Raw genomic sequence first — 12,004 nt, 5'->3', positions numbered from 1 at the left:
TTTCAAATTGATTTTCAAATCTTTTTCAAATTAATCCTATCTTTTTGTTTGATTCTTATCTTTTTCAAAACCACCCAACCACTTTTCTCTCTCTAATTTTCGAAAATCACCTTCCTCTCTTTCAAAATTCCTTTTTGATTAACTATTTGTTTTAAATTCTAATTTGATTTAATTTTATTTTTCTTTTTAAAATTTCATATTTTAATTTTAATTTTAAATTAAAAACAGAAATATTTTTATTGTATTTAATTTTCAAAATTCTTTCCATCTCTCTCTTTATATTTATTTTATTTATTTACTAACACTTCTCTTCTCAAAAATTTGAACCCCTTCCTCCTCTGTGTTCGAATTTCTCTTCCTCTATTCTTTTTCTTTTTTACTCACATAAAGGAATCTCTATACTGTAATATAGAGGATTCCATATTTTCTGTTCTCTTCTTTTTCATATGAGCAGGAACAAGGATAAGAACATTCTTGTTGAAGCTGATCCTGAACCTGAAAGGACTCTGAAGAGGAAGCTAAGGGAAGCTAAAGTACAACTCTCTGGAGAAAATCTGACAGAAATTTTCGAAAAAGAAGGAGACATGGCCGAAAATAATAACAATGCAAGGAAGATGCTTGGTGACTTTACTGCACCAAATTCCAATTTACATGGAAGAAGCATCTCAATCCCTACCATTGGAGCAAACAACTTTGAGCTTAAGCCTCAATTAATTTCTCTGATGCAACAGAATTACAAGTTTCATGGACTTCCATCAGAAGATCCTTTTCAGTTCTTAACTGAATTCTTGCAAATCTGTGATACTGTTAAGACCAATGGGGTTGATTCCGAGGTCTACAGGCTTATGCTTTTCCCGTTTGCTGTAAGAGACAAAGCTAGAATATGGTTGGACTCTCAACCTAACGATAGCCTGAACTCTTGGGATAAGCTGGTCACGACTTTCTTAGCCAAGTTCTTTCCTCCTCAAAAGCTTAGCAAGCTTAGAGTGGATGTTCAAACCTTCAAACAGAAAGAAGGTGAATCCCTCTATGAAGCTTGGGAGAGATACAAGCAACTGACCAAAAAGTGTCCTTCTGACATGCTTTCAGAATGGACCATCCTGGATATATTCTATGATGGTCTGTCTGAATTATCTAAGATGTCATTAGACCATTCTGCAGGTGGATCCATTCACCTAAAGAAAACGCCTGCAGAAGCTCAAGAACTCATTGACATGGTTGCAAATAACCAGTTCATGTACACTTCTGAAAGGAATCCTGTGAGTAATGGGACGCCTCAGAGGAAGAGAGTTCTTGAAATTGATGCTCTGAATGCCATATTGACTCAGAACAAAATATTGACTCAGCAAGTCAATAAGATTTTTCAGAGTCTGAATGGATTGCAAGCTGCATCCAACAGTACTAAAGAGGCATCTTCTGAAGAAGAAGCTTATGATCCTGAGAATCCTGCAATAGCAGAGGTGAATTACATGGGTGAACCCTATGGAAACACCTATAATCCCTCATGGAGAAATCATCCAAATTTCTCATGGAAGGATCAACAAAAGCCTCAACAAGGCTTTAATAATGGTGGAAGAAATAGGTTTAGCAATACCAAGCCTTTTCCATCATCTACTCAGCAACAGACAGAGAATTCTGAGCAGAATCCATCTAGCTTAGCAAATATAGTCTCTGATCTATCTAAGGCCACTCTAAGTTTCATGAATGAAACAAGGTCCTCCATTAGAAATTTGGAGGCACAAGTGGACCAGCTGAGTAAAAGAGTCACTGAAACTCCTCCTAGTACTCTCCCAAGCAATATAGAAGAGAATCTAAAAAGAGAGTGCAAGGCCATTACCTTACTTGGTGTGGCCAAACCCAGAGAGGAGGAGGAGGACGTGAATCCTAGTGAGGAAGACCTCCTGGAACGCTTAGTGCCCAATAAGGAGTTTCCCTTTGAGGAACCAAAGGAATCTGAGGCTCATCTAGAGACTATAAAGATTCCATTGAACCTCCTTTTGCCCTTCATGAGCTCTGATGATTGTTCTTCCTCTGAAGAGGATGAAGACATTACTGAAGAGCAAGTTGCTAAGTACCTTGGTGCAATCATGAAGTTGAATGCCAAATTATTTGGTAATGAGACTTGGGAAGATGAACCTCCCTTGCTCACCAATGAACTAAATGCATTGGATAGGCAGAAATTACCTCAAAAGAAATAGGATCCTGGTAAATTCCTAATTCCCTGTAACATATGCACCATGACCTTTGAGAAGGCTCTGTGTGACCTGGGGTCAGGCATTAACCTCATGCCACTCTCTGTAATGAAGAAACTGGGAATCTTTGAGGTACAAGCTGCAAGAATCTCATTAGACATGGCAGACAACTCAAGAAAACAGGCTTATGGACTAGTAGAGGATGTGCTAGTAAAGGTTGAAGGCCTTTACATCCCTGCTGATTTCATAATCCTAAACACTGGGAAGGATGAGGATGACTCCATTAATAAACCCCGATTTTGCGGTTTATCTTGTGCTTATTTTGGGGGATTTTATCACCTTTTCTCACATTTATTCAATGAAATAGCATGGTTTTGCAATTCTCCCTTGATTTGTGCTTAAATGTGAAAACATGCTTTTTAGGCCCTAAAATTGGTGATTTTAATTCGCTTTAATTCCATTCGATACCTTGATGTGTTTTTTGAGTAATTTCAGGTTCATAAGGCAAGTATTGGATGGAAGAAGTGAGAAGAAAAGCATGCAAAGTGGGAGAACTCATGAAGAAATGAAGGAACCGTAAAGCTGTCAAGTCTGACCTCTTCACACTCAAACAACCATAACTTGAGCTACAGAGGTCCAAATGAGGCGGTTCTAGTTGCGTTGGAAAGATAACATCTGGGGCTTCGAAATGATATAAAATTTGCTATATGTTGCCTGATGCATAGGGGCGCGCACGTGCACTTTGCGCGCGCACGCCGATGCTGTCCGTGGCCCACTTTAATGAAATCGCCCCCAGCGATTTTGCAGCTCGTTTTGGACCCAATCCAACCCATTTCTGATGCTATTGAACTCAAGGATTGAAGGGGGAATGGAGGAAGTAGTCATAGTTTAGTTTTCATCATGTTCTAGGTTAGAATTCTGGAGAGAGAGGCTCTCTCCTCTCTCTAGATTTAGGATAGAAATTAGGGTAAAGTTAGGTTAATCACTCTCAAATTTCTCTTTCAATTCTTGTTTTGATTTTAATTCTCATTATATTTTAGTGTTCTATTGTCTTTGCTCTTCTAGTTTTACTTGTTAATTTCTTGTTTTGCTCTCTTTTATGTTTATGAACATTGTTGGATCTTAATTTTCTTTAATGCAATTTTATGTTTGATGTTCTTTTTATTGTTGATTTGAGTTGAGATCTTACTTTCCTTGCAATTGAGTAGTGTAGATTTACTTTCCTTGCACTTTTACTATGCTTTCCTTTTATGCCTTCCAAGTGTTTGATAAAATGCTTGGAAGGATGTTAGAGTAGATTTTGAGCATTCTTGGCTTGGAAAGAGTAATTAGGCAATCTTGAGTCATGAAAACCCAACTCATGTTGGTGATCTAGAGTTGTTAGCTAATATTATTTCCATTGACGCTAATCTTTTGCTAATTTAATTAGTGAGTTGATTAGGACTTATGGAATATTGTTTCCATTGACGCTAATCTTTTGCTAGTTTAATTAGTAAGTTGGTTAGGACTTTTGGATTGAGATTAGCTAGTCTTGTTAGACTTTCTCTCATGGAAGATAATATGATACGTTCTTCCAATGTTGGAGATGACGTAATAAGATAAATTCTCGTTATTATTGTGGTATGATTGATTAATCTTGTTTGACTTTCTCCCTATTTGTTGGAGTTGACTAAATAAGATGAATTAATCATTGCATGACTTAGATAGAAAGCCTATATTCTCAATCTTTGTCATGAATGTCTCTCTTTATTAATTGCTTTCTTTAATTACTTGCTTGATTTACTTTTCTTGCCATTTATTTTCTTGTTCTCTTATCAACCAAACCCCCTTGCATCTTCATAGCCAATAATTGAGCACTTCATTGCAACTCCTTGTGAGACGACCCGGAGTCCGAAATACTCCGGTTATTTCTTATTTGGGGTTTGTTGATTGTGACAAAACCATAATTTTAATTTGATGTGAGAGTTGTTTTTTGGTTTGGAACTATACTTGCAACGTAAATATTTTGTGGAATTCCTTACCCACAACAATTTTTGTGTCAAATTAATGGTGCCGTTGCCGGGGAGTTGCAATGGTGTTATATTATTGGCTATTGTGAATATTGTGAATATGTTTGTTTTTCGCTTATTTGTTAGTTTTTGTTAGCTTTAGGACTTTGTTGCTTATTTTTTTTAGTTTTTGTTTCTCTTGCTACTATGAATTCTCACCACTTTGGCTATGAGTTTGGCTCAAATTATGTTGTAGGGAATGGGAGCTACAATGTGGATGTGCATCAAGGATGGAACAATCAAGGATGGGAGGAGCCTCAAGGGATTGATCAACCTTCTTGGCAACAACAACCTCCGGATTCTTATGGGTATAACTCTCATCCTAATGCATATCAATCTAATGGATGTGGTGATCCTTATTGTGATTGTCAACAACCACCACCACATGCCTATGAACCAACCCCTCAACATGACTTTGAATCACCTTACTCACAAGCCCCCTACCACCAAACACCTCATTATGACCCTAATTCTTATCCACCATACCAACCACCTTATGAGCCATATGAACCATACATGGAACCACCACCATTCCAACACAATTACTCTCAAGAACCACCTCAATATACACCATCTCCATACCCTTACCAAGATGAACCACCTTCCAATTATGAAACCTCCCTCCCAAATGATGAACCTTCTCTTCCACCATCACCTCCCGATGAAGCCCCCACACAGGAATTGAGAGATCTTGAATCTTATATCTTAAGGCGACACGAGGAGGATGAAAAGAAGTTTAAAGAGCTAGGAGCCAAGATGGCTATTCTAGTGGAAGCCGTTAGCAATATGGCCTCCTCCCAACTAAGCCTAAGCAACCAAGGCACTCCCATTGACGAATGTGGAGAAAAAACCAAGGAGCATAGTGAGGGAGTGAGTTTAGAGCTTCAAGGTGAAGAAGAGGAGTTGAAGAAAGAATTGCCACTAGGGGAGGAAGAAGAGACAACTGAGCCGGAAGGAGTGGTTGAAGACCTAGGAGATGTTGGAAGTCCATGGGAATGTATCATTATAGAACCCTCTTTCAAGAAGCTTGATATTGATGTTGAGGAGGGTGTACAACCTCCAAGGCATATCATGGTGGAAAACTTTGAAGAGGTTGATCAAGAGATGGATTCAATTATTGAGGAGTTCCTATCTATAATTGAATCCTCTCCCATTGGGCTTGAAATTGAGATCAAAGAAGAAGATGCACAACCTCCCATGCCCTTGGTAAGCAATGAAGAAGAGATTGAATTGGAAGAGAGCTACCAAGAGGAAGAGGTTGAATTTGAAGAAGCTTGTGAAGAGGTGGAGGTAGTCAAAGAAGAGCACAAGGGAGTGGAACTTGCAAGATCATTAGGACCACCCCTTCCTAAGTCACCATCCAATACAACATTCAAGTGGGTAAAATTCTTATCCCTAAGCTTTAATTTCTCACTTGAATATGGTTTGCTTGAGACGGATGGGCAACTTAGAGCTCTTTGTGGAATCAAGAATAGAAGAGAGTTATGTAGTGGTTGGAAACACCATTCTAAGTTCATGATGGTTGCATGCTCAAAGTTGAATGGAAATGTTTGGTGTGGAGCTAAATTTGGGTCTAGGAAGTTGTTTGGAGGTTTCTTTGAGAATTCCAAGGCTAAACCACCCAATTGGAATCATGATGATCAATTTGAAGATGGGTGTCAAAACAAAGTGTGGGATCCTGGATCGCACAAGGAAAATCAACTTTGGGAGCTCATGGTTTGTGAAGAACTCCATCAAGGCTTGAAGATATTAACATTGAAGAATGGAGCTTATTGGAGACTCAAGCATTGGTGGATGTTCAAGGATAGCTTCAAGCACAAGCCACCTTAAGAGGAGCTCCCCATAAGTCCAACTTAAGGACAATAAACAAAAGTGCTAGGTGGGAGACACCCCACCATGGTAAACTCTTTCCACTCTCTTTTAGATTTGGTTAATAAGTGATTGGAGTTGCCATTGTAGGTAGTTCTTCTTATTTTCCATACTCTTATGCATTTTGCTTTTATTGATAGGTTATTTGTTGCATTCATGCTTTGATTAGTCTAGTTATTGTTGAATTGTATTTTACTTATAGTATAAGTTTTGTTTTAGTATGTTTGAAAATTTTTCAAAAACCAAAAAGATTTGTTGTTAAATTTGATTTTTGATTGTTTTAGAATGCTTATAGATTAGGAGAATGCCCTGTTTTTCAAAAAAAAAAAATCGGGCATCGGCGCCCAAGCGCGCTGTGCGCTCGCGTGCCGTTGTGGTTTCACAACTCCTAGTACTAAAATCCGAGAGTTGTGCCCACTTTATGCCTACTTTGTGCCAGGCGATCCGCGCGTAAGCACGCATGGCGCGCGCACCGATTGTCCCTGTCGCATCCGCGCCCTAGCACGCATGGCGCGCGCGCGTGGATTGTTCCTGCTGCATCCGTGCCTAAGCACGCATGGCGCATATGCACGGATTTACACCCTGTTTTTCTCCTTTCTCCTTTCTCCTTCTTTCTTCTTTCCTTCTTCTTTCTTTCTATTTTTTTCCTTTTTCTTCTTCTTCCTCTCTTGAAAAATCCTTTTTTTCTTTAAAAAAAAAATATAAATAAATAAATTAAAAAAAATTAAAATTAATTAAATTAAAACTAATTAAAAAAATTAAAAAAAAAATTCTTCCATCCTCTTTTATTGCATTTGCTTATTTTCATTTATTGCATTTTAATTTTGTTTTCATACCTTATTCTTATTTTCTTTTCTAAGTTCTTGTTTTAATAATGGTGTTGGATTCTTATATTCAATTGTTGAGGATTTCTTGGTTAATCTTGGTGCTTTGTGACTTGTTTGATATTAATTGTAATATTTGCTCTACACACAAGATTAGTGCTTTAGTCCTTCCTGACTCATGATCCCTTGTTTTTATACTTCATCATCATTAAGTTAGGATGGGACCAAATGCTCTCACGCTTACCACTAATCTTGTTTGTGTCAATTATTGATTAAGCTTGATGCTCAATATGCTCTTCATGATTTAACTTGTTCTTGCATCAAGTATTAGTTGATATGCCCTTTGCCTATATTGCTTTCTCACTTACATGCGTAGCTAACATGTAGTGAGAACCTTACTCTTATTTGGCATTAGCCCCCGCCTATGTTCTATTTGCTTTGATATCTTTGTTATGGGCTTAATTATCCTTCTTTTTCTTTCCTTTTAGGTTGGCCACCAAGAGGAAAAAGGATTGGAAAGGCTTCTAAATGGGGGAACAAACAAGTTCACCCGCACAACCCTTTGAAGAAACTCATTAATTGTAGCAACCCATCCACCTTGCTTTTGTTTGCATGCACCGAGGACGGTGCAAATTTCTAAGTGTGGGGAGGTCATTCGACCTGTCTCCATGGGTAACAATTTTCTTTCAACACCAATTTTTAAATTTTTGTCTTTATTAGTTAGTTGTTGCATTGCATAATAGGTTGCATGTTAGTTATAATTTGTATATATTCTATCACTTCTTTTTTATGTTAGGACCACTTGGTTAGGGTGATGATTTCTCTTCCAAGAAAAATTGTTTTAGGGCACCCTACCAATTTGAAAAAAATTTTTCTTGTTGAACTTGCTTGAAGAATTTATTTTGGAACATGGTTTTTGAGCTAAGAACACAAGCATGTGAGTTTTGAGCCTTATGGTGTGGTTACATCTTATAACCACTTATTTTCCATTCTTGTGTGCAGTATTCTTTTTCTATGATTGTAATCTTTGATTTGTTTGATTCTTTATGTCCATTGTTTTATGTATACATGCATTTATATGATTGAGACCATCATTTCATTTAGCTCACTTACCCAAATAGCCTACCTTTCATCAACCATTGTTAGCCAAATTTGAGCCTATTTAATCCCTTTTGTTCTTAATGTTAGCACATCACTACCCTTAAGTGAAAAACAATAAATGTCCTTAATTTGGATCTTTGATTAGCTTAGGCTAGTGAGAGTGTGTATCATTTGGGTATGGAAAACTTGGGACATTGGTTGAGGTAAAAGTGTAATTTTTATTTTTGTTGAAAATCATGGAATTGGGTACATGCTTATGCATTAAATATGTAAAACCATATGCATTGATATGTTTGTATATATTTTTCAAAAAAAATGTAGAAAAAAATATATATATATAAAAAGAAAAAATAATAGAAAAAGAAAAAAAAGAGAAAAAGAAATAAAAAGGGGATAAAAATACCCCAAAGTAAAGTTCAATAAAAATCAATGCATATGGAATGTGAATTAAAGAGAATATATGAGTATGTGCAAAAGTGGGAATCACTGGTAGCTAGGTTGTGTATTAAAATTTTATAGGTTGTTATATGTGTTAGGTGAGAGCTTAGGCTAATCAAAGATTCAAATTCCAAGCTCACTTGACTATATGCATCCCTACCTTGACCCTAGCCCCATTACAACCTATGAATAAGTCCTCATGATGAGTGTATGCATGCATTGAATAATTGTTGATTGTTAGATGACAAACAAATCATGGAAAGCATGATTAGAAGAGAATTGAGTGATCGACCCTATACACTAGAGCAACTAGAGCGGATACACTTCCGGTGAGGGTTCGATGCTCAATTCCTTGTTCCCGGCTTTCGTGAGCTTTCTTCTTGCAAGTCTATTTGAACTTTATTTTGATATTTGAATTGGTAGAGTTTGTGAGTCGTCATATGACCTTTGCCCTACTGGCTTATATATGTTCTTGGAGATTGATTTGCTTGTGACCAAGTAGGTAGAATCATTTTGCATTTAGTTGCATGCATATATATAGGTTTATATAGTTTATTTGCATTGAATAAATGTTCATAACCTTTTCTTGTCCTTCTTTATTCTTAGCATGAGGACATGCTTGGTTTAAGTGTGGGGAGATTTGATAAACCCCGATTTTGCGGTTTATCTTGTGCTTATTTTGGGGGATTTTATCACCTTTTCTCACATTTATTCAATGAAATAGCATGGTTTTGTAATTCTCCCTTGATTTGTGCTTAAATGTGAAAACATGCTTTTTAGGCCCTAAAATTGGTGATTTTAATTCACTTTAATTCCATTCAATACCTTGATGTATTTGTTGAGTAATTTCAGGTTCATAAGGCAAGTATTGGATGGAAGAAGTGAGAAGAAAAGCATGCAAAGTGGGAGAACTCATGAAGAAATGAAGGAACCGTAAAGCTGTCAAGCCTGACCTCTTCACACTCAAACAACCATAACTTGAGCTACAGAAATCCAAATGATGCGGTTCTAGTTGCGTTGGAAAGCTAACATCCGGGGCTTCAAAATGATATAAAATTTGTTATATGTTGCCTGACGCATAGGGGCGCGCATGCGCACTTTGCGCGCACGTGCCGATGCTGTCCGTGGCCCACTTTAATGAAATCACCCCCAGCGATTTTGCAGCTCATTTTGGGCCCAATCCAACCCATTTCTAATGCTATTGAACCCAAGGATTGAAGGGGAAATGGAGGAATTAGTCATAGTTTAGTTTTCATCATGTTCTAGGTTAGAATTCTAGAGAGAGAGGCTCTACTCTCTAGATTTAGGATAGAAATTAGGGTAAAGTTAGGTTAATCACTCTCAAATTTCTCTTTCAATTCTTGTTTTGATTTTAATTCTCATTATATTTTAGTGTTCTATTGTCTTTGCTCTTCTAGTTTTACTTGTTAATTTCTTGTTTTGCTCTCTTTTATGTTTATGAACATTGTTGGATCTTAATTTTCTTTAATGCAATTTTATGTTTGATGTTCTTTTTATTGTTGATTTGAGTTAAGATCTTACTTTCCTTGCAATTGAGTAGTGTAGATTTACTTTCCTTGCACTTTTACTATGCTTTCCTTTTATGCCTTCCAAGTGTTTGATAAAATGCTTGGAAGGATGTTAGAGTAGATTTTGAGCATTCTTGGCTTGGAAAGAGTAATTAGGCAATCTTGAGTCATGAAAACCCAACTCATGTTGGTGATCTAGAGTTGTTAGCTAATATTGTTTCCATTGACGCTAATCTTTTGCTAATTTAATTAGTGAGTTGATTAGGACTTATGGAATATTGTTTCCATTGACGCTAATCTTTTGCTAGTTTAATTAGTAAGTTGGTTAGGACTTTTGGATTGAGATTAGCTAGTCTTGTTAGACTTTCTCTCATGGAAGATAATATGATACGTTCTTCCAATGTTGGAGATGACGTAATAAGATAAATTCTCGTTATTATTGTGGTATGATTGATTAATCTTGTTTGACTTTCTCCCTATTTGTTGGAGTTGACTAAATAAGATGAATTAATCATTGCATGACTAGGATAGAAAGCTTATATTCTCAATCTTTGCCCTGAATGTCTCTCTTTATTAATTTTTTTCTTTAATTACTTGCTTGATTTACTTTTCTTGCCATTTATTTTCTTGTCCTCTTATCAACCAAACCCCCCCTTGCATCTTCATAGCCAATAATTGAGCACTTCATTGCAACTCCTTGTGAGACGACCCGGAGTCCGAAATACTCCGGTTATTTCTTATTTGGGGTTTGTTGATTGTGACAAAATCATAATTTTAATTTGATGCGAGAGTTGTTTGTTGGTTTGGAGCTATACTTGCAACGTAAATATTTTGTGGAATTCCTTACCCACAACAATTTTTGTGTCATCCTTTGAAGACCCTTCCTAGTCACAGCAAAAGCTGTGATTGATGTGGACAGAGGAGAGTTGGTCCTGCAACTAAATGAGGACATCCTTGTGTTTAAAACTCAAGGATCTCCTTCTATAACCATGGAGAGTAAGCATGAAAAGCTTTTCTCACTGCAGAGTCAACCAAAGCCCCCACAGTCAAACTTTAAGTTTGGTGTTAGGAGGCCACAACCAAACTCTAAGTTTGGTGTTGAACCCCCACATTCAAACTCTAAGTTTAGTGTTGGGAGGTCCCAACAATGCTCTGAACATCTGTGAGGCTCCATGAGAGCTCACTGTCAAGCTATTGACATTAAAGAAGCGCTTATTGGGAGGCAACCCAATGTTATTTAATTATATTTATTTATTTTCTATTGTTATTTTCTATTTTTTTCGGTTGATGATCATGTGGAGTCACAAAAACTACTGAAAAATCAAAAATAGAATGAAAAACAGCATTAAAAATAGCTCACCCTGGAGGAAGAATTTACTGGCGTTTAAACGCCAGTAAGAAGCATCAAACTAGCGTTTAACGCCAGAAAGAAGCATCAAGCTAGCGTTAAATGCCAGAAACAAGCACCAGACTGGCGTTTAACGCCAGAACAGAGCATGGAAGTGGCGTTAAACGCCAAAAATAAGCAGCAAGCTGGCGTTTAACGCCAGACATGCATTCTAAGGGCATTTACACGCTTAATTGGAGCAGGGATGTTAAATCCTTGACCCCTCTGGATCTGTGGACCCCACAGGATCCCCACCTTTTCTTCTCTCCTCTTCACACCTTTTCATAACACTCTTCCCCAAAACAACCTCCACCAATCACCTCCATTACTCCTCCAAATCAAACCATTCACACACCTCCATCTCCTCCATTTTCTTCTTCTTCTAACTCACTTCTTTCTTCTTTTGCTCAGGGACGAGCAAACCTTTTAAGTTTGGTGTGGTAAAAGCATTGCTTTTTGTTTTTCCATAACATTTATGGCACCTAAGGCCGGAGAAACCTCTAGAAAGAGGAAAGGGAAGACAAAAGTGTCCACCTCCGAGTCATGGGAGATGGAGAGATTCATCTCAAGGGTCCATAGCTCGGTTGTAGAGCATTTGACCACAACAAGAGAGCCC

At 37.3% G+C, this 12,004-nt stretch overlaps 1 non-coding gene across 1 annotated transcript; it reads right to left on the bottom strand.

The window, feature by feature from the left end:
* Nucleotides 1–977: 977 nt before the first annotated feature.
* On the bottom strand, nt 978–1,085 carry LOC148581268 (small nucleolar RNA R71). The gene has a single exon (XR_015895221.1). It is a non-coding gene; the product is annotated as a small nucleolar RNA R71 (small nucleolar RNA).
* Nucleotides 1,086–12,004: the final 10,919 nt, after the last annotated feature.

Source organism: Arachis ipaensis, chromosome B10 (assembly GCF_059453495.1).
Source record: "Arachis ipaensis isolate K30076 ecotype BB chromosome B10, ASM5945349v1, whole genome shotgun sequence".
In the NCBI taxonomy this organism is placed as follows: domain Eukaryota; kingdom Viridiplantae; phylum Streptophyta; class Magnoliopsida; order Fabales; family Fabaceae; genus Arachis; species Arachis ipaensis.
Note: the sequence above shows the minus strand (reverse complement) of the source record. Positions and strands in the feature narration are given on the sequence as shown.